We start from the raw sequence: 9,343 nt of genomic DNA on the forward strand, positions 1-9,343 counted from the left end.
CTCCTTTTGTTACTAAAATTGCAGTATAAAAAGTCTGTAAACTACTTGGTCCCCAGTAAACAAGGGGTTAAGTCCAGCTTCACTTTCCCCTCCCACCCTGCCTCCCTTTGCATATGTGCTCCAGGGAATGAAATTCCATTTGGTTTCTGGGACATACAGAAGGGAAAGAACGACTGAAAGGCAAGACTCCAGCCTTAGGCTCTGAAGACAAGGTTGATCTCCAGGATGGTAAAATGTTGGTTTGTACTCTTTCGGCTTATGCTACCTTATTGAAATTTATGATTATAATGATTCTCTCCTGGTTAACAGTTTACTGAATGTTGCTATGCTTTGTTTCTGTTGTACCATCTCACCTTCTTATGGGGTCCTGTTGCTCCTGCTGAACTGATTTTCTCATCTCCATGTGACGAAGAGGTTGTGACCATCCTTTTAGGATATAGACACCACACACACACCTCAATTATATCAACACCTTTTATCACATCCAGCCTCTCTATTCCCAGAGAGTAGTTATCAGTGGTTCAGTCAAGCTGCAAGGGCATATCGAGTGGGGTCCCGCAGGGATCAGTTCTGGGTCCGGTTCTGTTCAATATCTAAGAGAGTACACTTATAAAGTTTGTGGATGATACCAAGCTGGGAGGGGTTGCAAGTGCTTTGGAGGATAGGATTAAAATTCAAAATAATCTGGACAAACTAGAGAAATGGTCTGAAGAAAATAGGATGAAGTTCAATACGTGGAATACTATGCCTTTGTCCTTAGGAAGGAACAATCAGCTGCACACATACAAAATGGGAAAGGACTGCCTAGGAAGGAGCACTGTGGAAAGAGATCTGGGGGTCATAGTGGATCACAAGCTAAATATGAGTCAACAGTGTAACACTGCTGCAAAAAAAGCAAACATCATTCTGGGATGTATTAGCAGGAGTGTTGTAAGCAAGACATGAGAAGCAATTCTTCCACTGTACTCCATGCTAGTTAGGCCTCAACTGAAATATTGTGTCCAGTACTGAGCACATTTCAGGAAGGATGTGGAATAACTGGAGAAAGTCCAGAGAAGAGCAACAAAAATGATTAAAGGTCTAGAAAATAAGATCTATGAGGGAAGATTCAAAAAATTGGGTTTGTTTAATCTGGAAAAGAGAAGACTGAGAGGGGACATAATAGTTTTCATGTACATAAAAAGTTGTTACAAGGAAGAGGGAGAAAAATTATTCTCCTTAACCTCTGAGGATAGGACAAGAAGTAATGGTCTTAAATTGCAGCAAGAGTGGTTTAGGTTTGACATTAGGAAAAACTTCCTGTCAGGATGGTTAAGCACTGGAATAAATTGCCTTGGGAGATGGTGGAATCTCCATCATTGGAGATTTTTAAGAGCAGATTAGATCAATATCTGTCAGGGATGGTCTAGATAATACTTAATCCTGCCATGAATGCAGGGGACTGGATTAAATGACCTCTTGAGGTCCCTTCCAGTTCTATGATTACTGTTTGATATACCATTAGAGACTACGTGAGAAACTTAGTTTGTACTGAATGTGTGTGGTGTGCCCACTTACTGAATGACAGATCTTAAACCTGTTACACCTATCACCCTATTCTTCCAGACTTTTTCTGGGTACACTTCAAGATATTGCTTTTCACCTAGGAAGTCTTTTGTGGTTTTGAGTGCTGGCCTGCTTCTTTCAGCAGCTGGGATCACTTGGCATGTTTAAGCTCACAGTGTCTAGATTTGTACATCTGGAATCTAGTGGCAGGGAATCTTTTGTGAGGAGCTCTCAACTCTGAAATTTGCCTCTACCTCTTCTCTGAGAGGCATTGAGTTTGTTGACCATCAGACAAAGACTATCTATTCACACTGGCTTTCTCTAACGGGGGCGGGGATAGTTCCACTTTTATGGGTTAGAGAATGTTTGTGTTATTGACATTGTGTCAACTGAGGTTTATTTTGTAATATTTTTAAATATTGTGTGTTCATGTGCCTAGAGTCTGATGGGCTCATTTGAATAAATCAAAAATAAATACATACATTAAATCAAAAGATGTCCCATGTACACATTTCATGGCCTTCTATAACAGAGACACAGCCGATCCTGATTGTCATATATGGCAGACAATCTGACTGTTGGGGAACGACAACAGGAAATGCATTGATAGCTTAGTGCACTGCCCCACATCCTAATATAAGGGTGATGAGTTCATTCCTTCATTTGGCAAGGGAATTTTAAAAACAGTCATATGACTCAAAGACATCTCGGCTTACTGCTCAATGACTGTTAGCATGGAAGTAGGAAATAAACAAATACTTATAGCACTTAAACTCTGTGAAGTGTAACATCCTCACAACACCCCTGTAAATTAAGCATGGAGAAAGCTGTGGTGGAGAGGTTAAGCAATTAGCATAGAGCATTTAGAATTTGGTAGTCCCTGGCCCATTAGATCAGACAGAACCTACCTCTCACAAAAAAAAAGGCACCTGGAAATCAGGAGGGAACCCCAACTGCACCCCAGTATGTGGGATGAGGAGTCCTTAACTGCCCATACAAGGTCACTTTAAAAAATGAAAGAAAGAGAATTACATACCGCATGGGCTGGCTGGGTTCTGTCCCTCTCTCCTTGGAACCACATACAGTAGTCACTATATAATAGCCAAGTTTATTACTGTTGTTATAGACGTGCAGAAATTCCTGCAGGCTGCATAGCTCCAGTGGTGGGGAAAGACAGATTTGTGATAGAAAAGAACAAAGTATGGAAATGGGGCACTAGTTTTCTCACATTCCCCTTCTCTCTTATAAGATGCTCTGCAACTGTAGGGCACACAGGATTTTTGGACCTCTGCAGCAAATAAACTTTATTCCAATATAGGTGGAACCAAACTCTACAGCAAGATTTTGAAAGGGTTTGTTCACCTACCCTCAAATGAAATTGTGAAGATTTTTATAAATATTTCTTAAGTGCTTTAAATATGTACAGTCAAACTGAACTTTCGATTACAATAAATATGGAGTGACTCAACTGCTTTCTGTGGAGTTGCTTCAGGCTAACCCTGAGTAGCTGAGCAGTACTGGACTCAAAAAACGCTATATAATTGCTAAGTATTTATTCTTAAAAGGCTAATGATATTGTTTGCCAAATAGGGTCTCTATGCCATTTGCCAGCCACAGTTGCAGGAAAATGGTAGGGCATTTTACATTCCATGGGTAGTATGCTTTTAGCTAGGGAATTTAACTATGTGAATCTCTCTTCTATATGTGGGAGTCTTGTGTCTAAATTGAGATATGCAGCATGCTGGAAAATTTAGCTCTGGAAAGGCAAAACATTGTAAAAGCAAGGAGATTAATATAGAGACTTGGCTGCACCCAACATGCACAGTTAAAAGAGAGAAACTTTGCAAAGATGAGAATATTCGGTTCCTTGGTCTATGCTATAAATAAATATGATGTACATGAAATCCAGCATATGTAACAGATGATGTTAATGATAACAACTGTGTTCCATGTGGCATAAGAAAAATTCTTAAAGGGACTCTGCCAAGATTGGTATGCCCACAATTTGACCTCTTTTTTTTATTCTTATAATGTCTTGTAACATGTCTGTGATTCTCTATATTTTTTCCAAACAAATATTTCAGTGCTTCTATTTTAATGAAAAAAATGACAATAGCCTAGCACTGGAAGAAATATGGTTGAATTGTTGGGCAAGGATCACTCTGCCTGTGAAACAGTAATATTACCTGTTAATAACAATTAGATTAACTGATAGAGTATTATAAGGCTTAATTCTTTAGTGTCTGTGAAGTGCTTTGAGATCCTTTGATAAGTGATTTATAAGTACAAAAGATTATTAATGAGAAAAGTTATAACAAAGGTCTCTACAGATCCTGCAATGAGAGGGAAATATTTTAAACATAAATGAGAAATTAGTAAGGAAAGTAACTTCAGTTTAGAGTTTCCAGACAGTTAATTATGATGGATGGTGAGGAAAACACAGAAAAACTGTAAAGATATTCTGTTTATCCTTTTATGTTTTATAGATTCTGTTTATCCTTTTATGTTTTATAGATTTCAGAATAACCAAAATATATAGTACTTTCTATTACTGTATTCTCAATATTCCACTCACAAAGCTTTCAAAATGCTATTGTTATTGCTGCTCGTCTAAATAATATACTCCCAAATCGTGATGGGTATCTGGGAGGTGGAGATGGGGAGGAGGAAGACAGAGGGTATCCCCTGGGAGTCATTCCATTATAAGAGACTCTGTGCAATTCTGTTTGCTCCATTATGTTCACACAAAATAGCCCCTGTGCCCTCCACTTACTATACTAATGCATTTGAAAAATGAGCCATTTTGCATATTGTATCTTACACATAAAAAAGAGAAGGGCAATTTGTCTAGCATCATCTTTGTAATGACTAATGTAAAACCAACAGAAATTGTTTAGTCTTCATAGTAACACAGAAGTAAGAGATAAAAAAAAGTCCTATTAGGTAAGGTATGCAATTTTCCTGCAAGAGAGGATGTTCCCTAAAGCATACTATCCAAAGTAATTGTAGATGCCCCAAGTGATGGGGCTTCCAACCCACTTACCTTGTTTTTATGAAATCTATGTATGTACATTATATAAAACATTAGATGACTCATACTGATTCACAGAGAAATGTTTAGATTATGAGATAACAAACACAGCTAAGATCAGGTGAAAAATACTTGATGTCCTCCAATATTTAGGCATAATGTGACATATTAGATCAGCGGACTGTCAACCCCAGTTGGGGTTAGACACTGGATGACATAGGATTGGGACAATATTTGCTCTTACTAAATACAGGCAAAAGTTTTCTTTCACGCCAAAGTCTGTGTGGCTGAAGCTCAGGAAGGTAATAAAGTCAGAATGGCATTCTTACTTATTCGTGGTTGGGTAGGGTACTATTCTGATTCACCCTGAAGAGTGGGGAGCACCTCGTGTTGCTCGTCCAGGGTGGAATTAGGTCCTGATGTACTTCTGAAAGTATTGTTGTCTCCACTGTACACAGAGGCACCAGTTCAGCAAAGCATTAAAGCCCAAGCTTAAGTTCATCACTATGAAGCAACGTACTTAAGCATGTGTTGCTGAATAAATACAGACTTAATTAAGCGCATGATTGAAGTTCAGCAAAACACTTAAGTATTTGCTTAATTAGGGCCAGAGAAAGGAATGGAGTGTCTAAAACAGAGTGCTTCAGAACCCATCCTGATGGAATAAGAGAAATATGAGGAGCTGCCAGTACTGCTGGAGGGATGCTGAGGGATGTCCAGGGCCCTGGGGTAGAGTGAACCAAGGAAGGGAAGATAGAGGGTGATGGGTCAGAGACCAGCAGGGTTGGGAGGGAGGCAACGGGATGAAAACAGTGAGGGAATTGTAAGGTTTGCATAGGCATACCAAGCGGAAAGTACAAGTTGTAGATATGACAAGTGAAGCTTAAGAGCAGAGTACTACCACTTTTCCGCCAATATTTATCTGTAGATTTCCACACGGTTACTGATTTCTTTCACTGAATGATTATATAGAGCAGGGATCAGAAACAGCTGATGCATGCCCAGCCAACATACCAGCGCCTCTCTGAACCTACTATCATGTTCTCAAGAATCTCAGCTTACATTAAAAAACAAAAAAGTAAGTCTCTAGCTGTTATGATTTTGAAGAAACATTTGGTTCATGTTGATTAATTCAAACAGGAACAGGTGCAGAGAAGGACTACTAGGATGATCAGAGGAATGGAAAACTGACCTAATGAGAGGAGACTCAAAGAGCTTGGCTTGTTTAGCCTAACCAAACAAAGGCTGCGGGGAGATATGATTGCTCTCTTTAAACACATCAGTGAGATAAATACCAGGGAGGAAGAGGAAATATTTAAGTTAAGCGCCAATGTTGACAGAAGAACAAGTGGATATAAACTGGCCATCAGCAAATTTAGGCTTAAAATTAGAGAAAGGTTTCTAACTATCGGAAGAATGAAGTTCTGGAACAGCCTTCCAAGGGGAGCCATGGGGACAAAAACCCTAACTGGCTTCAAGACTGAGCTTGATAAGTTTATGGAGGGGATAGTATGATGAAACTGCCTACAATGACATGTTGCCAATCTGCGACTGATAGCAGCAAATATCCCCAACAGTGATGGGATGCTAGATGGGGAGGTCTCTGAGTTACTACAGAGAATTCTTTCCCAGGTATTTGGCTGTTGGGTCTTGCCGAAATGCTGAGGGTCCAACTGATTTCCATATTTGAGGTCAGGAAAGAATTATCCCCCAGGTCAGACTGCCAAAGACCCTGGGAGGGGTTGTCTTCCTTTGCAGCATGGAGCACGGGTCACTTGCAGGTTTAAACTAGTGTAAATGGTTGATTCTCTGTAACTGGAAGTCTTTAAATCATGATTTGAGGACTTCAGTAACTCAGCCAGAGGTTATGGGTCTATTATAGGAGAGGTGGGCAAGGTTCTGTGGCCTGCAATATGATCAGACTAGATCAGTGGTGGGCAACCTGTGGCCCATCAGGGTAATCCGCTGGCAGACCACGAGACAGTTTGTTTACATTGACCGTCCTCAGGCACAGCTGCCCACAGCTCCCAGTGGCCTGGTTCGCCGTTCCCGGCCAATGGGAGCTGCAGGAAGCGGTGCCCAGCACGTTCCTGCGGCCTACGCCGCTTCCCATAGCTCCCATTGGCTGGGCTCCTGGAGCTGCTCTGCCTCAGAGCATAGGGGGATGGCAGCTGTAGCAACAACCTTTCAAAGAGTTCAGCTTGGACTTCCCAGCAGGTGGGAGGATCAGGGCCATAGCTCTGCCTTACCTGTTTCCTCTGAAGTGGCGAGTGCTGTAGCAGGCAGGTGCTGGGAGCAGAACTTAGACCCTAAATTCAGGAACAGGTATTGTGCTAGGTCCACACACAGGTGCACAAAAGAAAGGTTCCCTGTGCCACTGCTCCCTCCCCTTTGTGTCCTCTTGTAGGGCCCTGCACAATCTAACGCTATGAACAGTTAGACCTTCTTTTGCTCCCACTGAAGCCAATGGGAGATTTCTCATTGATTTCAGCAGGAGCAGGATAGGATTAACTTCACTGTACCACATAAGACAGTATATGGATTTATTAATACCGGGATGCTATCCTTTGTTTCACAATTTATCACTGTGATGATACTGTAAGTATAGGCCCGTAGCTTGACAGATGAAAGCAAAATTAAAATACTTTCAAAATAATGATAAAAATGTACATTAGTTCTTTGCTCTGTTGGCATGAATAGTTTAGCTATGCAAATTTTTTACTTCATTGCTGAGTAATCTGCTCATACACACAGTGCAGGGAACTTGTGTTAATTATATTTTTTTAATTTGTTACCAAGACTACATCAGATCATTAGAGCATGCACAGAAGACAAGCATTAAATCAACTGCCAAAGAATAAGATGTGGAATTTCCACATGAACAAGTGCTTTCATTTGAAATACATATATCTACTTTATGTCAGAACATAGGAAAACATAGGAAAGTGCTCATTCCTTTTCTAAGTAAATCATAATTGACACGCTTTATAGAGAACAACTCTCACAAACTGCAAAGTTAACGGTATCTTGCAACCCCATTACAAATACATACATATGAAAAATCACTTACTGCAAAGCTTGCTCAAACTACAGCATCTAGCATCAAGTAAGTTGGAGTAAGTAGTATTTTTAGGTTTTTTTTTTTTAAATTATGTCAGCCGTAGTAATGTCAAACAAAGAATGCCCCACAAAACCCAGCATTCAAGGGCTGCTGATCAAATTCAGAAACAGGCCTCTTTACATGCATAGTACTGCAGCAATATACTAACATTTCTCACAATACAGTGCAACAAAGACACATAGCTATGAAACGGAGAGGCAAGCTAATGTGCAAATCCTTGTTCCATCCACACCGCTAGCGCACTGCAGCTTATGAGTCACCCAGAAATTCTGTAGACAACATAGACAATAGGCATTCAGCTAAATACTCTATTAAATATGTCAAAGCCTATGGTTTCTGCCACAATGAATGCTAGTAATATCATGATACCCATAAAACATCTCACACAAACAACTGCAGTGACTGAGCAATCCTATATCATGCTAGTACTTACAGCATCAGATGATCAGACAGGACAAACCACTGTATTTAGCTATTTCTTCATAAACTGCTTTCACATACTGGCCTGTTTATTGTGCCAATTCTTCCATTGGTTGCTGGTGTTTGACAGCATCTGGACTCAAAACAATCTTGTCCCTCTTCCCCCTTTTGTAAAATGAGCAGATTTCAGCATAATGCGTGACCACTGCTGCAGCCTCAATGTAGCCAAACAAGTTTAATGCAGCAGAGGCTTTAGCTCTGCCCTGCCAGCTCTCGCTCTCTTGCTCTTTTTTTTTTTTTTTAAAGAGATATGGTCCTGACTAGTCTCAGATTTCAACAGCACAGAAAAATGTCAGTTTGGGTTTTTTTTAGATTATATGTTGCATAAAGTAAAATACAAAGTGAGGATGTCACATCAAAATTTAATATTTTTAAATATCACTGTCAAGACAGAAGTTCTATTTAAAATATCTCCATTTGCATTAACTGATCAGATTAGGGTGACCAGATCACCCAAGTCAAATATCGGGATGCGGGGGGGGGGGGACGGGGGGGGAGGGGGAAAAAAAAACACCCCCCACCCCTTCCTCCACAAGCGCTGGAGGGAGGCCCGGGAGACGCAGGGGAAGCGCGAGGCCGGGATGAGTGAGAATCCGGCCTGGCCCCAAGTGCAGGCAGGACTCAGTCGGGGAGTAGGGGGGTGGCCCGCGGGGCCAGGCAGCAGCTGTTCTCCCCCCGGGGCAGTGGGACTCGGGTGCAGCCGGTGCTGCAGCTCCCACTGCCGCGGGGGGAGGAAGCGGCCGATGGCCAAGCTCGGCGGCTGCGGCTCTGGCGCCCGGGCCCGAACCCCCCGAGCCCGGGCCTGTTGCGGGGACCCAGCAGCGCGCACGCTGCGCCCAGCCCCTGGCCAGTCACGTCTGGGCTGCTGCCCAGCTGGTGCTATCCCGCGGCGGCCCCAGAGTGGGGGCAGCAGGCCCCAGCCCCCTCGTCCTGCTCGGGTCCCGCAGGGGAATGAACGGGGCTGGGCTGCCGATGCCTCCGCCCCGGGGCCGCCGCGGGATAGCACCAGCTGGGCAGCCAGCCCAGACGCAACTGGCCAGGGGCTGGGCGCAGCGTGTGCGCTGCTGGGTCCCCGCAGCAGGCCCAGGCTCGGGAGGGTTCGGGGGTGCCAGAGCCACAGCCGCCGAGCTTGGCCATCAGCCGCTTCCTCCCCCCGCGGCAGTGGG

General features: G+C 42.7%; 1 protein-coding gene across 1 annotated transcript in view; it reads right to left on the bottom strand.

The window, feature by feature from the left end:
* Nucleotides 1-8,184, bottom strand: part of LOC112112900 (sacsin-like) — a 138,306-nt gene extending 130,122 nt beyond the window's left edge. Inside the window, exon 1 of the mRNA XM_026653446.1 lies at nucleotides 8,131-8,184. The gene's annotated coding sequence lies outside the window, so the exon portion shown is untranslated. The remainder of the gene's footprint in view (nucleotides 1-8,130) is intronic.
* Between the last annotated feature and the right edge of the window lie 1,159 nt (nucleotides 8,185-9,343).

The sequence above is a fragment of the Terrapene carolina genome, unplaced genomic scaffold (assembly GCF_002925995.2).
Source record: "Terrapene carolina triunguis isolate 2854851 unplaced genomic scaffold, T_m_triunguis-2.0 Scaffold139, whole genome shotgun sequence".
Classification (NCBI taxonomy): Eukaryota; Metazoa; Chordata; order Testudines; family Emydidae; genus Terrapene; species Terrapene triunguis.